Consider the following 27,158-nt stretch of genomic DNA (forward strand, 5'->3'; position numbering starts at 1 on the left):
CTAACCACTGTGGCACCTATCAATGTAAATGTGTGGGGTTATGGGGATAGGGCAGGGGCCTGGGTAAGCTACTCTGTCAGGGAATCAGTGCCGACGGGCCGAATGGCCTCTTCCACACTGCAGTGATTCAATGAAAAGTGATTCAGTTAAAACTAGCTGGGGATGGGTTAAAAATTAATCTCGTGGTTTTGAATAGGGAAAACAGGAGCATGATGGGAACAAGTGCTATCGTTTATCCAACTGGTTAGGCTGAATAAAGAAAAACAGTCTAACCCAGGCATTACATCAATGTGGTTTCTGAACCATCCAGTTTCTCCTTTATTAATTGTCCTGATGACTTTTTCTAGCAAAGCCTCTGCCTTCACGACTGCATTTCTCTTTTGTTATCAACCTGAGTGTAAGGTGTCAAAATGCGAATGTCAAACACATTGATCAATTTGAAACTGAGCACATTAATCCCCCTTTGCTGTTCTTTAATGCCAATTGTTGGGACACGCTCAGACATGCCTCGGGCGGAGCTGATTGCATCAGAGTTCCTCTCGTACGTTCACTCACACCTTGTTTCGGCAGGTTCAGGATTGGCCAGCTGGGCTGAGAGATCTCAATCCTGTTTCACGATAAGGGAACATGTTCAGCGAGGTTACATAGAAACTGTGGAGTTGGCTGGTGTAATCAGTTAGTGCAACAGCCTCTCACAGACACAACCTGTACAGGCTGATAGGCCCCAGGTAAACTCCAGGGGACTGGATTTTAATCGTGTAGGATGTCCCCCACGCATAAAATACGCCGTGATGATGTCTGTGCTGCAGTACGCCACTCTCATGCCAGTCTCCCGGATTACACAAAACAACCCGGCGTGGAAACTGGCAGCCCTGCCGCCATTTTCAAATCACTAACTCTTGGATTTATCAGCAACTTATGTGTCTGCAATTTTCCGCTGCTATTCCCGGGCGTTGGACATGAAGAATGTTGGGAATGTGTTATAGCGACGATGACCAGGCTGCACCACTAGGACCAGGGCTGAATCATAGAATCCCTACAGTGCAGGAGGAGGCCATTCAGCCCATCAAGTCTGCACCAACCACAATCCCACCCAGCCCCTATCCCCGTAACCCCGAACATATTCACCCTACCAATCCCCCTGACATTTCCCCCAACACTTATGGTCAATTTAGCATGGTAAGAAGTCTCACAATTTAGCATGGCCAGTCCACCTAACCCGCGCATCTTTGGACTGTGAGAGGAAACCGGAGCGCCCGGAGGAAACCCACGCAGAAACGGGGAGAACACTGGGGGCAGTAAGGTGGCACTGGGGTGGCATGGTGGCACAGTGGTTAGCATTGCTGCCTCACAGCTCCAGGGACCCGGTTAAATTCCTGCCTCAGGTCACTGTCTGTGTGGAGTTTGCACGTTCTCCCTGCGTCTGCGTGGGTTTCCTCCGGGTGCTCCGGTTTCCTCCCACAGTCCAAAGATTTGCGGGTTAGGTTGATTGGCCATGCTCAATTGTCCCTTAGTATCCCGGGATGTGTAGTTTAGAGGGATTAGCAGGGTAAATATGTGAGGTTACGGGAATAGGGCCTGGGTGGGATTGTTGTTGGTGCAGACTCGATGGGCCGAATGGCCTCCTTCTCACTGCAAGGATTCGATCATAAACTGAATGCAAACACTACATAGACCTGGCACTGTGAGGCAGCAGTGTTAACCACTGCCACCGTGCCACCCCCAGTGTAGCTGTGCATTCTGCTGCTTAAAGTGGCAGAGTCTTTGTTGGGTAAGATTGGTGACGGGAGCAGAAAATCTCACGGGATGTCTAGATTGGGGTTCACATCGATGTAAAGGCAGGACATGACCCCCCTCAACCCCCCACATCCCCCCACATCCCCCCACATCCCCCCACATCCACCCACAACCCCCCACATCCCCCCACATCCCCCCACATCCCCCCACAAACCCACAACCCCCCACATCCCCCCACATCCCCCCACATCCCCCCACAACCCCCCACATCCCCCCACAACCCCCCACAACCCCCCACAACCCCCCACATCCCCCCACATCCCCCCACATCCCCCCACATTCCCTCACAACCCCCCACATCCCCCCACATCCCCCCACATCCCCCCACATCCCCCCACAACCCCCCACATCCCCCCACAACCCCCCACAACCCCCCACATCCCCCCACATCCCCCCACATCCCCCCACATTCCCTCACAACCCCCCACATCCCCCCACATCCCCCCACATCCCCCCACATCCCCCCACAACCCCCCACATCCCCCCACATCCCCCCACATCCCCCCACATCCACCCACAACCCCCCACATCCCCCCACATCCCCCCACATCCCCCCACAAACCCACAACCCCCCACATCCCCCCACATCCCCCCACATCCCCCCACTTCCCCCCACATCCCCCCACATCCCCCCACATCCCCCCACATCCCTCCACCTGCCCGTCAGGTCACTGGAATCCCAACATTGGAATCCCCATTAAAATACATTCAGATCTAATTATCAGACCCCCCCAAGCCCAATAATAATCCCCCTCCCCGACCCCCTCTCCCCGACTCCCCCCCCCAACCCCCCCCCCCCCCCGCCCCACATGACCCATTCATGTTGGATTGAGGGAAAGCCACATGAATTATGACTGGGCCCCCAAAGCGGGCACCTGGCGGGTAGAAGATACCAGAAGAGCTCGTGTGAGTGACTCACTCAGGAGGAAGAAGGTCAGGCCCAGGTAGTATCCTGGCACTGTCCCCCCGGCAGTGCCCCCCGACACTACTCCCCGACACTGCCCCTCAGCACGGCCCCCCGACACTGCCCCCCCGACACTGCCCCCCGACAATACCCCCCCGACATTCCCCCCCGACACTGCCCCCCTGACACTGGCCCCCCGAAACTGCCCCTCAGCACTGCCCCCCCGACACTGCCCCCCCGACACTGCCCCCCCGACACTGCCCCCCCGACACTGTCCCCCTGACACTGTCCCCCCGACACTGCCCCCCCGACACTGCCCCCCCGACACTGCCCCCCCGACACTGCCCCCCGACACTGCCCCCCGACACTGCCCCCCGACATTGCCCCCCGACACTGCCCCCCCGACACTGCCCCCCCAACACTGCCCCCCCGACACAGCCCCCCCGACACAGCCCCCCCGACACTGCCCCCCCGACACTGCCCCCCCGACACTGCCCCCCCGACACTGCCCCCCCCGACACTGCCCCCCGACACTGCCACCCCGACACTGCCCCCCCAACACTGCCCCCCCCGACACTGCCCCCCCGACACTGCCCCCCCGACACAGCCCCCCCCGACACAGCCCCCCGACATTGCCCCCCGACACTGCCCCCCCGACACTGCCCCCCCGACACTGCCCCCCCGACACAGCCCCCCCCGACACTGCCCCCCGACACTGACCCCCCGACACTGCCCCCCCGACACTGCCCCCCCGACACTGCCCCCCCCGACACTGCCTCCCCGACACTGCCCCCCCGACACTGCCCCCCCCGACACTGCCCCCCGACACTGCCCCCCTTAGCACGGCCCCCCCGACACTGCCCCTTAGCACGGCCCCCCCGACACTGCCCCTCAGCACGGCCCCTCGACACTGCCCCTCGACACTGCACCCCAAAACTGCCCCCCCGACACTGCCCCCCAAAACTGCCCCCCCGACACTGCCCCCCCGACACTGCCCCCCCGACACTGCCCCCCGACACTGCCCCCCGACACTGCCCCCGGACACTGCCCCTCGACCCTGCCCCCCAAAACTGCCCCCCCGACACTGCCCCCCCGACACTGCCCCCCCGACACTGCCCCCCCGACACTGCCCCCCCCGACACTGTCCCCCCGAAACTGCCCCCCCGACACTGCCCCCCCGACACTGCCCCCCCGACACTGTCCCCCTGACACTGTCCCCCCGACACTGCCCCCCCGACACTGCCCCCCCGACACTGCCCCCCCGACACTGCCCCCCGACACTGCCCCCCGACACTGCCCCCCGACATTGCCCCCCGACACTGCCCCCCCGACACTGCCCCCCCAACACTGCCCCCCCGACACAGCCCCCCCGACACAGCCCCCCCGACACTGCCCCCCCGACACTGCCCCCCCGACACTGCCCCCCCGACACTGCCCCCCCCGACACTGCCCCCCGACACTGCCACCCCGACACTGCCCCCCCAACACTGCCCCCCCCGACACTGCCCCCCCGACACTGCCCCCCCGACACAGCCCCCCCCGACACAGCCCCCCGACATTGCCCCCCGACACTGCCCCCCCGACACTGCCCCCCCGACACTGCCCCCCCGACACAGCCCCCCCCGACACTGCCCCCCGACACTGCCCCCCCGACACTGCCCCCCCGACACTGCCCCCCCGACACTGCCCCCCCCGACACTGCCTCCCCGACACTGCCCCCCCGACACTGCCCCCCCCGACACTGCCCCCCCGACACTGCCCCCCCCGACACTGCCACCCCGACACTGCCCCCCCAACACTGCCCCCCCGACACTGCCCCCCCCAACACTGCCCCCCCGACACAGCCCCCCCCGACACTGCCCCCCAACACTGCCCCCCCGACACTGCCCCCCCGACACTGCCCCCCAACACTGCCCCCCCCGACACTGCCCCCCCGACACTGCCCCCCCGACACTGCCCCCCCGACACTGCCCCCCCGACACTGCCCCCCCGACACTGCCCCCCCGACACTGCCCCCCCGACACTGCCCCCCCGACACTGCCCCCCGACACTGCCCCCCCGACACTGCCCCCCCGACACTGCCCCCCCGACACTGCCCCCCCGACACTGCCGCCGACACTGCCCCCCCGACACTGCCCCCCCGACACTGCCCCCCCGACACTGCCCCCCCGACACTGCCCCCCCGACACTGCCCCCCCGACACTGCCCCCCCGACACTGCCCCCCCGACACTGCCGCCGACACTGCCCCCCCGACACTGCCCCCCCGACACTGCCCCCCGACACTGCCCCCCCGACACTGCCCCCCCGACACTGCCCCCGTGACACTGCCCCCCAACACTGCCCCCCCGACACTGCCCCCCCGACACTGCCCCCCCGACACTGCCCCCCCGACACTGCCCCCCGATACTGCTCCCCGACACTGCCCCCCCGACACTGCCCCCCCAACACTGCCCCCCCCGACACTGCCCCCCCGACACTGCCCCCCCGACACTGCCCCCCCGACACTGCCCCCCCGACACTGCCCCCCCGATACTGCCCCCCGACACTGCCCCCCCAACACTGCCCCCCCGACATTAGCCCCCCGACACGGCCCCTCAGCACGGCCCCCCCGACACTGCCCCCCCGACACTGCCCCCCCGACACTGCCCCCCCGACACTGCCCCCCCGACACTGCCCCCCCGACAGAGCCCCCCCGACACTGCCCCCCCGACACTGCCCCCCCGACACTGCCCCCCGACACTGCCCCCCCGACACTGCCCCCCCGACACTGCCCCCACGACACTGCCCCCCCCGACACTGCCCCCCGACACTGCCCCCCCGACACTGCCCCCCCGACACTGCCCCCCGACACTGCCCCCCCGACACTGCCCCACCGACATTAGCCCCCCGACACGGCCCCCCCGACACTGCCCCTCAGCACGGCCCCCCCGACAATGCCCCCCCGACACTGCCCCTCAGCACGGCCCCCCCGACACTGCCCCCCCGACACTGCCCCCCCGACACTGCCCCCCCGACACTGCCCCCCCGACACTGCCCCCCCGACACTGCCACCCCGACACTGCCCCTCAGCACGGCCCCCCCGACACTGCCCCCCCGACACTACCCCCCCGACACTGCCCCCCCCGACACTGCCCCCTGACACTGCCCCCCCCGACACTGCCCCCCCCGACACTGCCCCCCCGACACTACCCCCCCGACACTGCCCCCCCGACACTGCCCCCCCGACACTGCCCCCCCGACACTGCCCCCCGACACTGCCCCCCCGACACTGCCCCCCGACACTGCCCCCCCGACACTGCCCCCCCGACACTGCCCCCCCGACACTGCCCCCCCGACACTGCCCCCCCGACACTGCCCCCCCGACACTGCCCCCCCGACACTGCCCCCCCGACACTGCCCCCCAACACTGCCCCCCCAACACTGCCCCCCGACACTGCCCCCCGACACTGCCCCCCGACACTGCCCCCCGACACTGCCCCCCGACACTGCCCCCCCGACACTGCCCCCCGACACTGCCCCCCCGACACTGCCCCCCGACACTGCCCCCGGACACTGCCCCCCCCGATACTGCCCCCCCCGACACTGCCCCCCCGACACTGCCCCCCCGACACTGCCCCCTGACACTGCCCCCCCGACACTGCCCCCCCGACACTGCCCCCCCGACACTGCCCCCCCGACACTGCCCCCCCGACACTGCCCCCCCGACACTGCCCCCCCGACACTGCCCCCCCGACACTGCCCCCCCGACACTGCCCCCCCGACACTGCCCCCCAACACTGCCCCCCCAACACTGCCCCCCGACACTGCCCCCCGACACTGCCCCCCGACACTGCCCCCCGACACTGCCCCCCGACACTGCCCCCCGACACTGCCCCCCGACACTGCCCCCCCGACACTGCCCCCCGACACTGCCCCCGGACACTGCCCCCCCCGATACTGACCCCCCGACACTGCCCCCCCGACACTGCCCCCCCGACACTGCCCCCCCCGACACTGCCCCCCCCGACACTGCCCCCCCGACACTGCCCCCCCGACACTGCCCCCTGACACTGCCCCCCCGACACTGCCCCCCCCGACACTGCCCCCCCGACACTGCCCCCCCGACACTGCCCCCCCGACACTGCCCCCCCGACACTGCCCCCCAACACTGCCCCCCCAACACTGCCCCCCGACACTGCCCCCCCGACACTGCCCCCCGACACTGCCCCCCGACACTGCCCCCCGACACTGTCCCCCCGACACTGCCCCCCGACACTGCCCCCGGACACTGCCCCCCCCGAGACTGACCCCCCGACACTGCCCCCCCGACACTGCCCCCCCCGACACTGCCCCCCCCGACACTGCCCCCCCGACACTGCCCCCCCGACACTGCCCCCTGACACTGCCACCCCGACACTGCCCCCCCGACAATGCCCCCCCGACACTGCCCCCCCGACACTGCCCCCCCGACACTGCCCCCCCGACACTGCCCCCCCGACACTGCCCCCCCGACACTGCCCCCCCGACACTGCCCCCCCGACACTGCCCCCTTGACACGGCCCCCCCGACACTGCCCCCCCGACACTGTCCCCCCGACACTGCCCCCCCGACACTGCCCCCCCGACACTGCCCCCCCGACACTGTCCCCCCGACACTGCCCCCCCGACACTGCCCCCCCGACACTGTCCCCCCGAAACTGCCCCCCCGACACTGCCCCCCCGACACTGCCCCCCCGACACTGTCCCCCTGACACTGTCCCCCCGACACTGCCCCCCCGACACTGCCCCCCCGACACTGTCCCCCTGACACTGTCCCCCCGACACTGCCCCCCCGACACTGCCCCCCCGACACTGCCCCCCCGACACTGCCCCCCGACACTGCCCCCCCGACACTGCCCCCCGACATTGCCCCCCGACACTGCCCCCCCGACACTGCCCCCCCGACACAGCCCCCCCGACACTGCCCCCCCGACACTGCCCCCCCGACACAGCCCCCCCGACACTGCCCCCCCGACACTGCCCCCCCGACACAGCCCCCCCCGACACTGCCCCCCGACACTGCCCCCCCAACACTGCCCCCCCGACACAGCCCCCCCGACACTGCCCCCCCGACACTGCCCCCCCGACACTGCCCCCCCGACACTGCCCCCCCGACACTGCCCCCCCGACACAGCCCCCCCGACACTGCCCCCCCGACACAGCCCCCCCCGACACAGCCCCCCCGACACTGCCACCCCGACACTGCCCCCCCGACACAGCCCCCCGACACTGCCCCCCCGACACTGCCCCCCCGACACTGCCCCCCCGACACTGCCCCCCCGACACTGCCCCCCCGACACTGCCCCCCCGACACTGCCCCCGTGACACTGCCCCCGATGCTGCCCCCCCGACACTGCCCCTCAGCACGGCCCCCCCGACACTGCCCCCCCGACACTGCCCCCCCGACACTGCCCCCCGACACTGCCCCCCGACACTGCCACCCCGACACTGCCCCCCCGACACTGCCCCCCGACACTGCCCCCCCGACACAGCCCCCCCGACACTGCCCCCCCGACACTGCCCCCCGACACTGCCCCCCCGACACAGCCCCCCCGACACTGCCCCCCCGACACTGCCCCCCGACACTGCCCCCCGACACTGCCCCCCCGACACTGCCCCCCCGACACAGCCCCCCCGACACTGCCCCCCCGACACTGCCCCCCCGACACTGCCCCCCGACACTGCCCCCCCGACACAGCCCCCCCGACACTGCCCCCCCGACACTGCCCCCCCGACACTGCCCCCCCGACACTGCCCCCCCGACACTGCCCCTCGACACTGCCCCCCCGACACAGCCCCCCCGACACTGCCCCCCCGACACTGCCCCTCAGCACGGCCCCCCCGACACTGCCCCCCGACACGGCCCCCCCGACACTGCCCCCCCGACACTGCCCCCCCGACACTGCCCCCCCGACACTGCCCCTCGACACTGCCCCCCCGACACAGCCCCCCCGACACTGCCCCCCCGACACTGCCCCTCAGCACGGCCCCCCCGACACTGCCCCCCGACACGGCCCCCCCGACACTGCCCCCCCGACACTGCCCCTCAGCACGGCCCCCCCGACACTGCCCCCCCGACACTGCCCCCCGACACTGCCCCCCCGACACAGCCCCCCCGACACAGCCCCCCCGACACTGCCCCCCAACACTGCCCCCCAACACTGCCCCCCCCGACACTGCCCCCCCGACACTGCCCCCCCGACACTGCCCCCCCGACACTGCCCCCCCGACACTGCCCCCCGACACTGCCCCCCCGACACTGCTCCCCCCAACACTGCCCCCCCGACACTGCCCCCCGACACTGCCCCCCCGACACAGCCCCCCCGACACAGCCCCCCCGACACTGCCCCCCAACACTGCCCCCCCGACACTGCCCCCCCCGACACTGCCCCCCCGACACTGCCCCCCCGACACTGCCCCCCCGACACTGCCCCCCCGACACTGCCCCCCCGACACTGCCCCCCCGACACTGCCCCCCCCGACACTGCCCCCCCGACACTGCCCCCCGACACTGCCCCCCCGACACAGCCCCCCCGACACTGCCCCCCCGACACTGCCCCCCCGACACTGCCCCCCCGACACTGCCCCCCCGACACTGCCCCCCCGACACTGCCCCCCCGACACTGCCCCGCTGACACTGCCTCCTGACACTGCCCCCTTGACACTGCCACCCCGATACTACCCCCCGACACTGCTCCCGACACCGCCCCAACAAGCCCCCCAACACTGTCCCCCGGCACTGACCCCCTGACACTGCCCCCCCCGACACTGACCTCCGACAATGCTCCCAACACTGCCCCCAACACTGCCCCTAACAGTGCCCCCCCGACTCTGACCCCCAACACTGCCCCCGCCCCCACCCCCCGACACTGCCCTCCCGGCACTGCCCCCACAACACTGCCTCCCGGACACTGCCCTCCCCCCCGACACTGCCCCCCAACATTGCCCCCCCTACACTGCCCCCCCAACACTGCCCCAAACACTGCACCCAACACTGCCCCCCCGACACTGCCCCCGACACTGCCCCCCCGACACTGCCCCCCCGACACTGCCCCCCCGACACTGCCCCCCAACATTGCCCCCCCAACACTGCCCCCCCAACACTGCCCCAAACACTGCACCCAACACTGCCCCCCCGACACTGCCCCCGACACTGCCCCCCCGACACTGCCCCCCCGACACTGCCCCCCCGACACTGCCCCCCCGACACTGCCCCCCCGACACTGCCCCCTGACACTGACCCCCAACACTGCCCCCCTGACACTGCCCCCCCGACACTGACCCCCTGACACTGCCGCCCCCCCCCCGACACTGCCCCCCCGACACTGCCCCCCCCGACACTGCCCCTGACTCTGCCCCGATACTTCCTCTTGCAGTGGTCTGGACGTCTTCCGATTTCCGAAGCCAAATCGCAGCTCGACAGCGACCCGGAACACTGACCGCACCGACCCATCTACTGACACAGGAACCGCAAACAAGGCAACAAATCCCCCAACCACCCACCCACCAGAGCAAAAAACCTCATTGGACACAAGCATACCCTTAATACTACAAACTACTCTCACCGTCTCCCAGACTCGAAAAGAAGCTCCAGGAAGCGTGGAAAACATGCAGGCCTGCAGGTGAGAGTGAAACAATGCGATCCCAAGGCCCCCTCCCCAGCTTACTGCTTCCAATCTCTGGAAAACAAGCTGGACGAGCTTAAAGCCAGACTCACTTTCCAAAGAGAACTGTGGGACTGCTGTGTCCTCACTCCTGCTTCACCAGACAGTGCCCTGCAACCAGACGGCTTCTCAATCCATCGAATGGAGCGTACAGCGGCCTCAGGCAAGGCTAGGGGAGCTGGGGTCTGCCTTCTAATATATGACAGACCTGCCATCCCAGAAATCAGCCTGGCAAACCTTCCCTTAACTCCCTCTATGGCAGGAACATCCTTCCTCAGGTAAGGACACCAAAACTGTACACAATATGCCAAGTGTGGCCTCACCAACACCTTGTACAACTGCAGCAAAACATCCCTATTCCTAAACTCAACTCCACACACCAAGCTACTTACCTCCAGAGAGTGCCTGGGGAATGGGAGTGGGAATCTTAATGGAGCAAATATCACTCAAGGACAAAGGAGATCATCCTTAAATTAGCCAAGTGTGTATGCTAAAGACCATGATACAATCAATGGTGTGAAATTGTAGTATTTATTTATTAGTGTGACAAATAGGCTTACATTAACACTGAACAAAGAACAAAGAACATTACAGCACAGGAAACAGGCCCTTCGGCCCTCCAAGCCTGTGCCACTCATTGGTCCAACTAGACCATTCGTTTGTATCCCTCCATTCCCAGACTGCTCATGTGACTATCCAGGTAAGTCTTAAACAATATCAGCGTGTCTGCCTCCATCACCCTACTTGGCAGCGCATTCCAGGCCCCCACCACTCTCTGTGTAAAAAAACGTCCCTCTGATATCTGAGTTATACCTCGCCCCTCTCACATTGAGCCCGTGACCCCTCGTGATCGTCACCTCCGACCTGGGAAAAAGTTTCCCACTGTTCACCCTATCTATCCCCTTCATAATTTTGTACACCTCTATGAGGTCTCCCCTCATTCTCCGTCTTTCCAGGGAGAACAAGCCCAGTTTACCCAATCTCTCCTCATAGCTAAGACCCTCCATACCAGGCAACATCCTGGTAAACCTTCTGCAATGAAGTTACTATGAAAACTCCCTAGTCGCTGCACCCCAGCGCTTGTTCGGGTAGACTGAGGGAGAATTTAGCATGGCCAATACACCTAACAAGACGTCTTTCAGACTGTGGGAGGAAACCCATGCAGACACAGGGAGAATGTGCAGCCTCCGCACAGACAGTGACCCAAGCCGGGAATCGAACCCCCGTCCCTGGTATTGTGAGGTAGCAGTGCTAACCACTGTGCTACCTTGCCGCCCTAGAGGTGACTTGCCTCTCCATCATGGACTGCATTTCATCTTTTAACCTCTGGGAAGACATTTCTGTGAAAACATTTCCCAACTCTGAAAAAATACAGAAGAAGCATCCAAAATATTCAGGCCTCACCCTTTCAATTAGTGAGTTCATCAAGACGGCGCCTTCTCACTAGGCCCGAGCCCACAGCACAAAACTATCGACAAATAGACTCGAACAGTGTCACAAGATGTCCTTCAAGCAGTCTGACAGGGGAATGTAGAAGGGGCTGTGTTCTGCTTTCACTATTAGTAACAGGGCCATTATGTATTTGTATGAGATCGCACTGACTCTTATTCGAAGGATGATGCTAGCTCAGAACTAGGACAAGCCAAAGTAGTCCCTTCAGTTAGAGCTGTTTTGGCAGGATCTCAGACTCAACTTACACACTTTTCTGTCATCTGGGAATTAAATGTGAAATATTAACCCCCCACTGCCAAGCTTTGCTATGTGTGACCTGTGAGTATTTTATTCTGGAATGGCAGCTGGAGGATCATCAACTGATGATGCTCTTTGGTCTACCTGAAACTTATTGATCTTCCAGTGCTGAGAGTTGTCCTGGACTGAGTGTTGCAGACTGGCTCATTCCAAGGTCCAGGACTACGTTCTGAGGGACACAGTCAAGCTTGGGGCGGCTGGCGCCAATGGGGGAACGGCCATTGTCTAAGGCCTTTCAGCCAATGTGCACCAAGGGGCTGGTAACCGGGGAGTTGGGCAGGATTTTATGGCCTTGCTCATCCCGAAACCGTAAAATCCCACCTGAGCAACGGACCTTTCCATGGTCCGCCCCTCGCCCGCTCCGATTCCCATGGCAGGCGGGACGGTAAAATTCCAGCCTGTGCGTTTCATCCTAACTGTGTGTAAGTTTAGTGAAGCACCTCAGAGGCAGCATGACTGATGTATATAGTTTGAAAAGAATTGCACTCTCTGTAATGAAAATATTGCGATATAAGTGTTGTTCGGCAGCACGGTAGCACAGTGGTTAGCACTGCTGCCTCACAGCGCCAGGGACCCGGGTTCAATTCCCGGCCTCGGGTCACTGTCTGTGTGGAGTTTGCACATTCTCCTTGTGTCTGCGTGGGTTTCCTCCGGATGCTCCGGTTTCCTCCCACAGTCCAAAGATGTGCGGGTTATGTTGATTGGCCATGCTAAATTGCCCCTTAGTGTCAGGGAGATTAGCAGCGTAAATATGTGGGGCTACAAGACAGGGGCTGGGTGGGATTGTGGTCGGTGCAGACTCGATGGGCCGAATGGCCTCCTTCTGCACTGTAGGGATTCTATGATTCTCATTAGTGAACTGAAGCACTTCAGAGTGCATCTTGATCTCTGGAGAAAATGTGAATATCATCGCACTTTTCTGTTGTAACCATTTAAAATGCTTTGTAATGTATCTTTCAGATATTTTATGAATAAAGTATATTTGGCAAAAAAGAAGGCAGTTAGCAGTGGTGTCGGTGCAGGCACTCCAGTGCTGTGTCACAGCATGCAGACAGGTCCAGATGTGGGACACCTTATTTACAGACACAAAGGAAATTAGAAAAACGCTTTGAGCTTTGAGACACTGAGACATACTGAAACCACACGGTATTGAAGATGCATGAACTGCCTCCTTTCACTCATTTTGATTGTGCACAGAAGGATTGATGTTAAGATGAGTGTAACTTGCAGAGTATTAGGGTGACTCAGTCATTCTCTTCCGCTCTGCACCATGGGTTTAAAGAAATGTTTGCAGAATTCCGAGAACAGTTAACACCGATTTAAACTTGCTTAATTTGGACATGAGCAGCAGGAAGTATCTCTGGCTGTCTGAAGGAAAGGTGAAAACATTGCAGACCATGTACAGTTATCTCTCCCCAAAGGCACGGGATATATTTAAACTGATAATCAACGTGCTGCGTCTGAAATTTACAGCTGCATTCTCCAGCCATATATAGATGTCAAGAAAGTTTCAGTCAGCTGGTATGAGACAGAGCTAGCATCCCAACACTAATCTTCCTGTGTTAGCTGCTTCTTCCACACACTTGCTTCCTTCATTTTTACACTTTGTCGTCATTTCCCCAACCCTGAAGATACTGGCTATTCTCCATGGCATCAACTGCTGCCCTTTGATAAACGGTCCTGGGAGTGTCGAGGGAGCTTTACTCTGTATCTAACCCTGTGCTGTATCTGTGCTGGGAGTGTTCGATGGGGGCAGTGTAGAGGGAGTTTTACTCTGTATCTAACCCCGTGCTGTACCTGTCCTGGGATTGTTTGATTGGGACAGTGTAGAAGGAGCTTTACCCTGTATCTAACCCCATATGTACCTGTCCTGGGAGTGTTTGATGGGGTCAGTGTTGAGGGAGCTTCACTCTGTATCTAACCCCATGCTATACCTGTTCTGGGAGTGTTTGATGGGGACAGTGCAGAGGGAGCTTTACTCTGTATCTAACCCCGTACTGTACCTGTTCTGAGAGTGTTTGATGGGGACAGTGTAGAGGGAGCTTTACTCTGTATCTAACCCCATGCTGTACCTGTCCTGGGAATGTTTGATGTGGGCAGTGTAGAGGGAGCTTTACTCTGTATCTAACCCCGTACTGTACCTGTTCTGAGAGTGTTTGATGTGGTAAGAAGTTTAACAACACCAGGTAAAGTCCAACAGGTTTATTTGGTAGCAAAAGCCACACAAGCTTTCGGAGCTCTAAGCCCCTTCTTCAGGTGAGTGGGAATTCTGTTCACAAACAGAGCATATAAAGACACAGACTCAATTTACATGAATAATGGTTGGAATGCGAATACTTACAACTAATCAAGTCTTTAAGAAACAAAACAATGTGAGTGGAGAGAGCATCAAGACAGGCTAAAAAGATGTGTATTGTCTCCAGACGAGACAGCCAGTGAAACTCTGCAGGTCCACGCAACTGTGGGAGTTACAAATAGTGTGACATGAACCCAATATCCCGGTTGAGGCCGTCCTCGTGTGTGCGGAACTTGGCTATCAGTTTCTGCTCAGCAACTCTGCGCTGTCGTGTGTCGCGAAGGCCGCCTTGGAGAACGCTTACCCGAATATCAGAGGCCGAATGCCCGTGACCGCTGTTTGATGTGGGCAGTGTAGAGGGAGCTTTACTCTGTATCTAACCCCATGCTGTACCTAGAACATAGAACATAGAACAGTACAGCACAGAACAGGCCCTTCGGCTCACATAGAAATCATAGAAACCCTACAGTGCAGAAGGAGGCCATTCGGCCCATCGGGTCTGCACCGACCACAATCCCACCCAGGCCCCACCCCCACATATTTTACCTGCTAATCCCTCTAACCTACGCATCCCAGGACTCTAAGGGGCAATTTTTTTTAACCTGGCCAATCAACCTAACCCGCACATCTTTGGACTGTGGGAGGAAACCGGAGCACCCGGAGGAAACCCACGCAGACACGAGGAGAATGTGCAAACTCCACACAGACAGTGACCCAAGCCGGGAATCGAACCCAGGACCCTGGAGCTGTGAAGCAGCAGTGCTAACCACTGTGCTACCGTGCCGCCCGATGTTGTGCCGAGCTTTGTCTGAAACCCAAATCAAGCTATTTCTTCCCTATCATCCCGAAGTATTCCATGTGCCTATCCAATAGCTTCTTAAATGTTCCTAAAGTTTCTGACTCCACTATCCCTGCAGGCAGTCCATTCCACACCCCAACCACTCTCTGAGTAAAAAACCTACCTTGGACATCCTTCCTATATCTCCCACCATGAACCCTATAGTTATGCCCCCTCGTTACCACTCCATTCACCCGAGGAAATAGTCTTTGAACGTTCACTCTATCTATCCCCCTCATCATCTTATAAACCTCTATCAAGTCTCCTCTCAACCTCCTCCGCTCCAAAGAGAAAAGCCCAAGTTCCCTCAACCTTTCCTCATAAGACCTACCCTCCAAACCAGGCAGCATCCTGGTAAATCTCCTTTGCACTCTTTCCAGTGTCTCCACATCCTTCTTGTAGTGAGGTGACCAGAACTGCACACAATATTCCAAATGTGGTCTCACCAAGGTCCTGTACAGTTGCAGCATAACCCCATGGCTCTTAAACTCAAACCCCCTGTTAATGAACGCCAACACACTATAGGCCTTCTTCACGGCTCTATCCACTTGAGTGGCAACCTTCAGAGATCTATGGATATGAACCCCAAGATCTCTCTGTTCCTCCACATTCTTCAGAACCCTACCTTTGACCCTGTAATCCACATTTAAATTTGTCCTACCAAAATGAATCACCTCGCATTTGTCAGCGATAAACTCCATTTGCCATTTTTCAGCCCAGCTCTGCATCCTATCTATATCTCTTTGCAGCCTACAACAGCCCTCCACCTCATCCACTACTCCACCAATCTTGGTGTCATCAGCAAATTTACTGATCCACCCTTCAGCCCCCTCCTCCAAGTCATTTATAAAAATGACAAATAGCAGAGGACCAAGCACTGATCCCTGTGGCACTCCGCTGGTAACCGGTTTCCAGTCCGAAAATTTTCCGTCCACCACCACCCTCTGTCTTCTGTTAGAAATGAAGCTTGCTTTGTGTGGCTTTTGCTACCAAATAAACCTGTTGGACTTTAACCTGGTGTTGTTAATCTTCTTATTCTGTTAGAAAGCCAGTTACCTATCCAATCGGCCAAACTTCCCTCTATCCCACACATCCTTACTTTCTTCATAAGCCGACCATGGGGGACTTTATCAAACGCCTTACTAAAATCCATGTATATGCCATCAACTGCACTACCTTCATCTACATACTTAGTTACCTCCTCAAAAAATTCTATCAAATTTGTGAGGCAAGACTTGCCCTTCACAAATCCGTGCTGACTATCCCGGATTAAGCTGCATCTTTCTAAATGGTCGTAAATCCTATCCCTGAGGACCTTTTCCATCAACCTACCGACCACCGAAGTAAGACTAACCGGCCTATAATTACCAGGGTCATTTCTATTCCCTTTCTTAAACGGAGGAACCACATTCGCCACTCTCCAGTCCTCTGGCACCTCCCCCGTGGAGAGTGAGGACCCAAAGATCAATGCCAAAGGCTCTGCTATCCCACCCCTTGCCTCCCAAAGACTCCTAGGATATATTTCATTAAGCCCAGGAGACTTATCAACTTTCAGTTTATTCAAAATTGCTAGTACATCTTCCCTCCAAACATCTACTTCCTCCAGCCTATCAGCCTGTGACACCCTCTCTTCCTCAAAAACATGGCCCCTCTCCTTGGTGAACACCGATGAAAAGTATTCATTCATCACTCTCCTATCTCTTCTGACTCCATGCACAAATTCCCACTGCCGTCCTTGACCGGCCCCAACCTCACCCTGGTCATTCTTTTATTCCTCACATAAGAGTAAAAAGCCTTGGGGTTTTCCTTGATCTGACCCGCCAAGGACTTCTCATGCCCCCTCCTAGCTCTCCTAAGCCCCTTTTTCAGCTCATTTCTTGCTAACTTGTAACCCTCCATCGAGCCAACTGAACCTTGTTTTCTCAACCTTACATACGCTTCCTTCTTCCTCTTGACAAGACATTCCACCTCTTTTGTGAACCATGGTTCCCTCAATCGGCCATTTCCTCTCTGCCTGGCAGGGACATACCTATCAAGGACACGCAGTGTTTGTTCCTTGAAAAAGTTCCACTTTTCATTAGTGCCTTTCCCTGACAATCTTTGTTCCCATCCTATGCTTCCTAATTCCCGCCTGATTGCATCATAATTACCTCTCCCCAATTGTAAACTATGCCCTGCCGCATGGCCCTCTCCCTCTCCATTGCAATAACAAAAGACACCGAATTGTGGTCACTATCTCCAAAGTGCTCTCCCACAACCAAATCCAACACTTGGCCCGGTTCATTTCCCAGTACCAAATCCAATGTGGCCCCACCTCTTGTCGGCTTATCCACATATTGTGTTAGGAACCCCTCCTGCACACACTGCACAAAAACTGCCCCATCCGAACTATTCGACCTATAAAGGGTCCAATCAATATTTGGAAAGTTAAAGTCCCCCATGACAACTACCCTGTGACCTCCACACCTATCCATAATCTGCTTAGCAATTTCTTGCTCCACATCTCTATTACTATTTGGGGGCCTATAGTAAACTCCTAACAACGTGACCGCTCCTTGCCTACCTGTCCTGGGAATGTTTGATGTGGGCAGTGCAGAAGGAGTTTTACTCTGTATCTAACCCCATGCTGTACCTGTCCTGGGAGTGTTTGATGGCGGCAGTGTAGAGGGAGTTTTACTCTGTATCTAACCCCATGCTGTACCTGTCCTGGGAGTGTTTGATGTGGGCAGTGTAGAGGGAGTTTTACTCTGTATCTAACCCCATGCTGTACCTGTCCTGGGAGTGTTTGATGTGGGCAATGTAGAGGGAGCTTTACTCTGTATCTAACCCCATGCTGTACCTGTCCTGGGAATGTTTGATGTGGGCAGTGTAGAGGGAGCTTTACTCTGTATCCACCCTGCTTTATGTGTGCCCTTGATTTGTGAGCCTTGGCGGAACATTCCAAAATGGAGGACACTGCCATTTATAACAAGTGCAAACGCTCTCTGTCAGCAGGGGTCAAAGTTGAGCAGAGCCAACTGCACTTTGCTGCATTGATTCTGTGAGGATGAGGAACTGGTTTTGAGCAGTACTGATGTCTGCTGCTCGGTGGTCGCAGTGAGAATCAATAGCTTGACACATTGTTGGATTATAATGGAGGCCATTCCTCCCAATTGCTCCTAATTAATGCATTCATAAATAATTCCGATACAAAGGAGGCCGGGTGCTGCTTGTCACTTTGAATCAGCTTTATTTCCCGTTAGTTATTTGCAAACGAATTGTAGTCAGGAAGAATCACAGGATTCTTTCGAGTAATGTTTCTCAGAAACATCACAAAGGGCTTCACATCTAACTGGGTTTCTTTGAAGTGTCGTGACTTTGTTATCTAAGCAAACGTGGCAAGTATTCGGTACCCAGCTAGTTTGCAGACACAGCCACTGCTCATTGGAAGTAACCACACAATCAGAAACTGGGCAGGTAGGGCGACACTCCCTCTCCAGCACAGGTAAGACTGTGTTCCTCAGCTGTGAGGTGCTCACAGTGTTACTTTGTGTAACGCAGGTCAGGCCCATACCCCACTCCTACACGTAGCGGGTTCCCGAGATAACTTTTGCTTTGCCAGAAGATTGAGAATGGGCCATGTCTACAGGGATGCAACGTACAGGTCTCAGGACAAAGGGGGAAAAATGTACTGGACATCACCCTCACCCTGATGGCCATCTCCGCATGGAGCTGCAGGAAGCTCTGTGTAGAGACGAGCTGTACAAACACTGAGGGGAGTGAATGTGGTGTGCGGGGGTGGCTTAATTATGCGGGAGCGAATACTTCACTGAGCCAACAGCAAGGGCAGATGTAGAGGTAAAATCAGAAGCATATTTGTGCCGTGCCTGGGCTCCCTCTACACTGTCCCCATCAAACACTCCCAGGAACAGGTCCAGCATGGGGTTAGATACAGAGTAAAGCTTCCTCTGCAATGTCCCCATCAAACACTCCCAGGACAGGTACAGCACGGGGTTAGATACAGAGTAAAGCTCCCTCAACAGTGTCCCCATCAAGCACTCCCAGGAACAGGTGCAGCATGGGGTTGGATACAGAGTAAAGCTCCCTCTATACTGTCCCCATCAAACACTCCCAGGACAGGTACAGCATGGGTTAGATACAGAGTAAAGCTCCCTCAACAGTGTCCCCATCAAACACTCCCAGGACAGGTACAGCACAGGGTTAGATACAGAGTAAAGCTCCCTCAACACTGTCCCCATCAAACACTCCCAGGACAGGTACAGCACAGGGTTAGATACAGCGTAAAGCTCCCTCAACAGTGTCCCCATCAAACACTCCCAGGACAGATACAGCACAGGGTTAGATACGGAGTAAAGCTCGCTCTACACTGTCCCCATCAAACACTCCCAGGACAGGTACAGCACAGGGTTAGATACAGAGTAAAGCTCCCTCAACAGTGTCCCCATCAAACACTCCCAGGACAGATAATTGTGATGCATGCACCAACCTGCCATAATTATTCATTATAGCAAAACTTCCTGACTTTAAGTTCAGCCGTCAGGATTAGGTGCGTGGTGCACGGGAGCCCTGTGGCAGCCGGTGCATGTTTGTTTAAGGGTGGCGGGTAAGAATTAGCTTTGTACCATTGTGTCTGAGGTCAGCGGTTTTCTTTGTCCAACTCTGAGACATAACCGAGGGGCACAGGAGGATGGCAGCTTGCAGGGGACACTCTAGATTGGCAAGGGCTAGCCGGTGACCAGGGGGCAGAGAGGGTGAGCCAGGTGGGGGAGAGAAATCGGGAAGGGCTGGTTGTGGGAACAGTCAGTGAGGTAAGACATTTTTAGGGCCCTAAAGGGAGGTGTTAGTACTGCCCACGTATATATCCATCTCAAGCTGGCTTTGAGTTTTTATGATTCATTCGTGGCACATGGGCATTGCTGGCTGGCCACCATTTATTGCCCATCCCTAATTGCCCTTGTTCAGAGGGCAGTTGAGAGTCAGCCACATTGCTGTGGCTCTGGAGTTACATGTAGGCCAGATCAGACAAAGATGGCAGATTTCCTTCCCTAAAGGACATTAGTGAACCAGATGGGTTTTTCCAACAACCGGCAATGGTTTCATGGTCATCAGTAGATTCTTAATTCCAGATATTATTTATTGGATTCAAATTCCACCATCTGCCGTGGCAGGATTCGAACCCGGGTCCCCAGAACATTAGCTGAGTTTCTAGATTAGTAGATGAGCGATAATATCACGAGTACATCACCTCCCCTGCAACCTGCTCACCAACAACATTGCAATATACCCCACTGTGAATGACCTTGGACAATGTCCTTTACAATACATGGAAGGGGGGGCTAGCTGAGTCTGCAAGTTCAGCCATGTCCCACAAGGGATGAGTGCAACACTGAACACTAAGATGAACATTCAATAAAGAGGGAACGGAACAGCACACCATCATTGTATCCACAATAAAGAAATGTCCCAAGCTCCACTGTCACTGTCAAAGCACCAATCGTGACAATATCTTTAGCTCTCTGATTCAGTTAGTCTCAGTAAATAACAATGATGTGCACATGAATGGAGTGAAACCAATACAATGTGAAATATTGATGTGAAATTTCATTTTGAAAACACCCTTTGTGCTTTCGGTAAAACATACGTCTCCATTTCCGCCGTCAGCACCGTTCATTTTCTTGGAGGTTTATGGGAACTGGCCAAAAGTCAGAGGGGGGCATTTTTGGCATCTCCCATTGGTGAGATCTTCCAGTCACGCCGAAATCAACAGAGATTTAGATGGCTCACCGTATCCGCCGTGGGGAACCCCACCGTGGCGGGTCTGGAAACTCCCAGCCAGAGAAAGTCGTGATAAATTCCATGTGCACTGTTGAGAACAGAATTCCAAGGTTAAAATTCCACCCTTAGTAAGGCTGTGTTGAGTTCGTTGAACACCTGAGATGATCTGGTGACCTAGCAAAACAGCCCAGAGAGTCCCACTCTTGTTACTGGGCAGGAATCAATGTAACAAGCATTGCAACATCCTGTACCTTACATATTACAATCTCCACAGACTACCAATTTAGTTCCCTGGGATACACAGACCAATGGATCTTGTGAAGTCACCCAGAATTCCTCTGGTTTCTTTGGCACAAGTTTGAGAAATGTTCTGAGGGAAATCTGGACTGATGTCTCCTGAGAGAGCCTTAAAGCTACAACCGTTTGACAAGGAGTTGGTAATGTTCAACACTAGTGACAAGATGCTACATGCTTCCAATCTACATCACTGCTAAAGACCCATGCAGTGACTCCATTCACTGATTACTCTTCCCAGAATATTGCTTTGAGGATTAAAACATTCTCGGTTCATTTATTAACTAATTAAAAGCAAGTTGCAATTGATTTATTTTTCTCCTTCAGCTTGTCAGTGGGTTCGAGCAGAATCCTGGATGCCTTAACTAACTTGTAACAACTCCATGCAGGTGAAGGTCCCATCACCAAAAGTTCCTTTATTTACAAGACATATTACACAATAGAGTGCTCCCTGTGTCCTCCCTGTGTGCTCCCTGTGTGCTCGCTGTGTGTTCCCTGTGTGTTCCCTGTGTATTCCCTGTGTGCTCCCTGTGTGCTCCCTGTGTGCTCCCTGTGTATTCCCTATGTATTCCCTGTGTGCTCCCTGTGAGCTCCCTGTGTCCTCCCTGTGTGCTCGCTGTGTGTTCCCTGTGTATTCCCTGTGTGTTCCCTGTGTGTTCCCTGTGTGTTCCCTGTGTATTCCCTGTGTGCTCCCTGTGTGCTCCCTGTGTGCTCCCTGTGTATTCCCTATGTGCTCCCTGTGAGCTCCCTGTGTCCTCCCTGTGTGCTCACTGTGTGTTCCCTGTGTATTCCCTGTGTGCTCGCTGTGTGTTCCCTGTGTGTTCCCTGTGTGTTCCCTGTGTGTTCCCTGTGTGTTCCCTGTGTGCTCGCTGTGTGTTCCCTGTGTATTCCCTGTGTGCTCGCTGTGTGTTCCCTGTGTATTCCCTGTGTGCTCGCTGTGTGTTCCCTGTGTATTCCCTGTGTGTTCCCTGTGTGTTCCCTGTGTATTCCCTGTGTGTTCCCTGTGTGTTCCCTGTGTATTCCCTGTGTATTCCCTGTGAGTTCCCTGTGTGCTCCCTGTGTATTCCCTGTGTATTCCCTGTGTGCTCCCTGTGTGCTCCCTGTGAGTTCCCTGTGTGTTCCCTGTGTGCTCCCTGTGTGCTCCCTGTGTGCTCCCTGTGTGCTCCCTGTGTATTCCCTGTGTATTCCCTGTGTCCTCCCTGTGTGCTCCCTGTGAATTCCCTGTGTGTTCCCTGTGTGCTCCCTGTGAGTTCCCTGTGTGCTCCCTGTGTGCTCCCTGTGTGTTCCCTGTGTGCTCCCTGTGTGCTCCCTGTGTGCTCCCTGTGTCCTCCCTGTGTGTTCCATGTGTGCTCCCTGTGTGCTCCCTGTGTGCTCCCTGTGAGCTCCCTGTGTGTTCCCTGTGTGCTCCCTGTGTGCTCCCTGTGTGTTCCCTGTGTGCTCCCTGTGAGCTCCCTGTGTCCTCCCTGTGTGCTCACTGTGTGTTCCCTGTGTATTCCCTGTGTGCTCGCTGTGTGTTCCCTGTGTGTTCCCTGTGTGTTCCCTGTGTGTTCCCTGTGTATTCCCTGTGTGCTCGCTGTGTGTTCCCTGTGTATTCCCTGTGTGCTCCCTGTGTGTTCCCTGTGTATTCCCTGTGTGCTCCCTGTGTATTCCCTGTGTATTCCCTGTGTATTCCCTGTGTGCTCACTGTGTGTTCCCTGTGTATTCCCTGTGTGCTCGCTGTGTGTTCCCTGTGTATTCCCTGTGTGCTCACTGTGTGTTCCCTGTGTATTCCCTGTGTGCTCACTGTGTGTTCCCTGTGTATTCCCTGTGTGCTCGCTGTGTGTTCCCTGTGTGTTCCCTGTGTGTTCCCTGTGTGTTCCCTGTGTGTTCCCTGTGTATTCCCTGTGTGCTCGCTGTGTGTTCCCTGTGTATTCCCTGTGTGCTCCCTGTGTGTTCCCTGTGTATTCCCTGTGTGCTCCCTGTGTGCTCCCTGTGTGCTCCCTGTGTGTTCCATGTGTGCTCCCTGTGTGCTCCCTGTGTGCTCCCTGTGTGTTCCATGTGTGCTCCCTGATGCATTGTCAATCAAGCAAAGACTAGTTTGTATGCAAGAACAAATAGGCTTTTATTCGCAGAAGACTTGGAGCACACCCATGCCGATGAACTGGTCCAGAGACTGAGGCAGGGGGGTTGGGAGCAGTCACCTTTATACCTGGACCGGGGGGGAGGAGTCCCAGGCAGGGCCGGCAGGGGCATGTCCAGGCATGTCACACACACACACACACACACACACACACACACACAGGCAATAAGCTTAACAGTGGTTTACCACATTCACCCCCTGCTTTTAAAAAAGAGCCGGCGGGGGTGAGGTGGGTGGAACGATATTTACAGAATTACAAATTTACAAATTCAGTCTCTCTGGGGGCTTGATCTGCCGCTGCGACCGCTGTAGTGCGGTTGTGGTGTCGGTTCCGGTGGCCGCGGTGTTGGTTCAGGCGCCAGGCCATAGTCGCCCGAGTCATCTGTAGTCCCTTCCGATTGTCGGGTGCGTGGTGGCGGCTCCTGGGGCTCAGGCGTGCTGTATACGGGGGTTGGGGGTGTGGGGTTGTGGGTCGTCATGGTCCCTGGAGCACCTGCGGGTTCCAGGTCTCGAATGAAGACTGTATCCTCCCGCCCGTCGAGGTACGCCACATAGGCGTATTGGGGGTTGGCGTGGAGGAGCTGGACCCTTTCGACCAGGGGGTCCGACTTATGGGTCCTCACGTGCTTCCGGAGCAGGACAGGGCCTGGGGACGTCAGCCACGACGGTAGTGAGGTCCCCGAGGAGGACTTTCTGGGGAAAACAAGCATTCTTTCGTGAGGGGTAGTATTGGTAGCTGTGCAAAGGAGTGATCTAATCGAGTGTAGTGCATCAGGGAGAACCTCTTGCCAGCGGGTGACTGGAAGACCTTTAGACCTCAGAGCTAGTAAAACGGCCTTCCAGACTGTCGCGTTCTCCCTCTCTACCTGTCCGTTCCCCCTGGGGTTGTAGCTGGTGGTCCTACTCGAGGCTATGCCTTTGGAGAGCAGGTACTGTCGCAGCTCATCACTCATAAAGGAGGATCCCCGGTCGCTATGGATATAGCTAGGGAAACCGAACAGGGTGAAAAGGCTGTGCAGGGCCCTGACGACCGTGGCCGAGGTCATATCCGGGCAGGGAATAGCGAAGGGGAAACATAAATATTCGTCAATGACGTTGAGGAAGTATATGTTGCGGTCAGAAGAGGGGAGGGGGCCTTTGAAGTTGACACTTAGGCGTTCGAAAGGGCGGGTGGCCTTTATGAGGTGTGCTCTGTCTGGCTGATAGAAGTGCGGCTTGCACTCTGCGCAGACCTGGCAGTGTCTGGTTATAGACCTGACTTCCTCAATGGAGTAGGGCAGGTTACGGGCTTTAATGAAGTGAAAAAACCTGGTGACCCCCGGGTGGCAGAGGTCGTTGTGGAGAGTCTGCAATTGGTCTATTTGTGCGCTGGCACATATTCCCCAGGACAGGGCGTCTGCGGCTCATTGAGCTTCCCGGGCCGGTATAAGATGTCATAATTGTAGGTGGAAAGCTTGATTCTCCACCTCAATATTTTATCATTTTTGATCTTTCCCCACTGCGTGTTGTTAAACATGAATGCAACTGACCGTTGGTCCGTGAGTAGGGTGAATCGTTTACCAGCTAAGTCATGGCGCCAGTGCCGTACAGTTTCCACTATGGCTTGGGCCTCCTTCTCGACAGAGGAGTGTCGAATTTCAGGGCCTTGGAGGGTTCGTGAGAAGAAGGCCATGGGTCTGCCCGCCTGGTTAAGGGTGGCGGCTAGGGTGAAATCAGACGCATCGCTCTCCACCTGGAACGGGATGGATTCATCTACAGCGTGCATCGTGGCCTTCGCGATGTCTGCTTTGATGCGGTCGAAGACCAGGCGGGCCTCTGCCATCAGGGGAAAAGAGGTGGATTTGATGAGCGGACGGGCTTTATCCACATAATTGGGGACCCACTGGGTGTAATACGAGAAGAAGCCCAGGCATCTCCTCAGTGCTTTGAGGCTGGTGGGGAGGGGAAGTTCCAGGAGGGGACGCATGCGGTTGGGATCGGGACTGATGACCCCGTTTTCCACAACACAACCAAGGATGGCGAGGCGGCGTGTGCGGAATACGCACTTCTCCTTATTATAGGTCAGATTTAGGAGTGTGGCGGTGTGGAGGAATTTGTGGAGGTTGGCGTCGTGGTCCTGCTGATCATGGCCGCAGATGGTGACGTTATCCAGGTACGGGAAGGTGGCCCACAGCCCGTTCTGGTCTACCATTCGGTCCATCTCATGCTGGAAAACCGAGACCCCATTGGTGACCCTAAGGAAGTGATAGAGGCGGCCATCCGCCTCGAAGGCAGTAAATTGGTGGTCTTCCGGGCAGATAGGGAGCTGGTGGTATGCAGATTTTAAGTCAATGGTGGAGAACACCCGATATTGCGCAATCTGATTAACCATGTCAGATATGCGGGGAAGGGGGTACGCGTCCAGCTGCGTGTATCGGTTAATGGTCTGACTGTAGTCAATCACCATGCAATGTTTCTCCCCAGTCTTAACAACTACTACTTGGGCTCTCCAGGGACTGGTACCGGCCTCGATGATTCCCTCCCCTAGGAGCCGTTGTACTTCGGACCTGATAAAAGCCCTGTCTCCAGCACTGCACCGTCTGCTCTTGGTGGCGATGGGCTTGCAGTCGGGGGTGAGATTTTCAAACAGTGAGGGGGGGGGGGCGACTTTAAGGGTCGAGAGGCTGCAGGTGGTGCGCGATGGGCGATCTAAGAACTGGTGATTGCAAACAGAGAGCGGGGGAAAAGGCGCATTATACTCCATGGTGACGCTCTTAAGGTGACACAGGAAATCTAGCCCCAGGAGTACGGCAGCGCAGAGTTGTGGCAGCACGAGGAGCCTGAAGTTTTTGTACACTGTGCCCCGTACAGTCAGGGTCGCCACGCAGTACCCGAGGACATCCACCGAGTGGGACTTTGAAGCCATGGAGATCGTTTGCTTCACTGGCAGTACTGAAAGGGCGTAGCGACTCACTGTGTTAGGGTGAATAAAGCTCTCCGTACTCCCACAGTCAAATAAACAGTTTGTAGTGCGACTGTTTACCTCGATGTCCATCATGGACCTGGCGAGTTGGTGAGGCCTGGATTGGTCCAGCGTAACCGAAGCCACTGTTGGATTTTGCGACGCGGCTGACGGCATCCAAGATGGTGGCCCGCACGGCTCACACGCAGTTGAAGGCGTCAAAGATGGTGGCCCGCACGGCTCACACGCGGCTGAAGGCATCCAAGATTGCGGCCCCCGTGGGTCGCACGCGGCGCTACTGGGCTTGGAGGTTGACTTTGCCCTGCATACCTTCACCTAATGGCCCTTCTTTCAACACCCAGAGCAGATCGCACCTTCGCCGGGCAGCGTTGTCGGGTGTGCTTCCCCAGGCCGCAGAAGTAGTACTTCGGGCCTCCAGAGACTGCCGCAGCGGGTGGGTCATTGGTGGGACGTGGCGTGGCGTAGGCCTGCAGCCCTCCCGAGTACAGAGGTGGCGGCGACCGTGGTGTTCATGATGCGCCCCCGTGGTCGGGGGTGTAGGCCTCGAGATTACGGAAAACCACCTCTAACGAGTCAGCAAGCGCTACAGATTTTTATAGGTCCAGCCCTCCCTGTTCCAGCAGTCGTTGTCGGATATAGTTTGACCTGATACCCGTGACATAGGCATCTCTGATTAAATCCTCAGTGTTTTGGGCGGCTGTTACGGCCTTGCAGTTGCAGGCCCTGCCAACGCACGCAACGC

At 57.6% G+C, this 27,158-nt stretch overlaps 1 protein-coding gene across 1 annotated transcript in view; it reads right to left on the minus strand.

Moving 5' to 3' along the window:
• Positions 1-3,604: 3,604 nt before the first annotated feature.
• Positions 3,605-27,158, minus strand: part of gcnt7 (glucosaminyl (N-acetyl) transferase family member 7) — a 420,025-nt gene continuing 396,471 nt past the window's right edge. The window contains exon 5 of the transcript XR_013500278.1: positions 3,605-3,617. The gene's annotated coding sequence lies outside the window, so the exon portion shown is untranslated. The remainder of the gene's footprint in view (positions 3,618-27,158) is intronic.

The sequence above is a fragment of the Mustelus asterias genome, chromosome 20, assembly GCF_964213995.1.
Source record: "Mustelus asterias chromosome 20, sMusAst1.hap1.1, whole genome shotgun sequence".
NCBI lineage: Eukaryota > Metazoa > Chordata > Chondrichthyes > Carcharhiniformes > Triakidae > Mustelus > Mustelus asterias.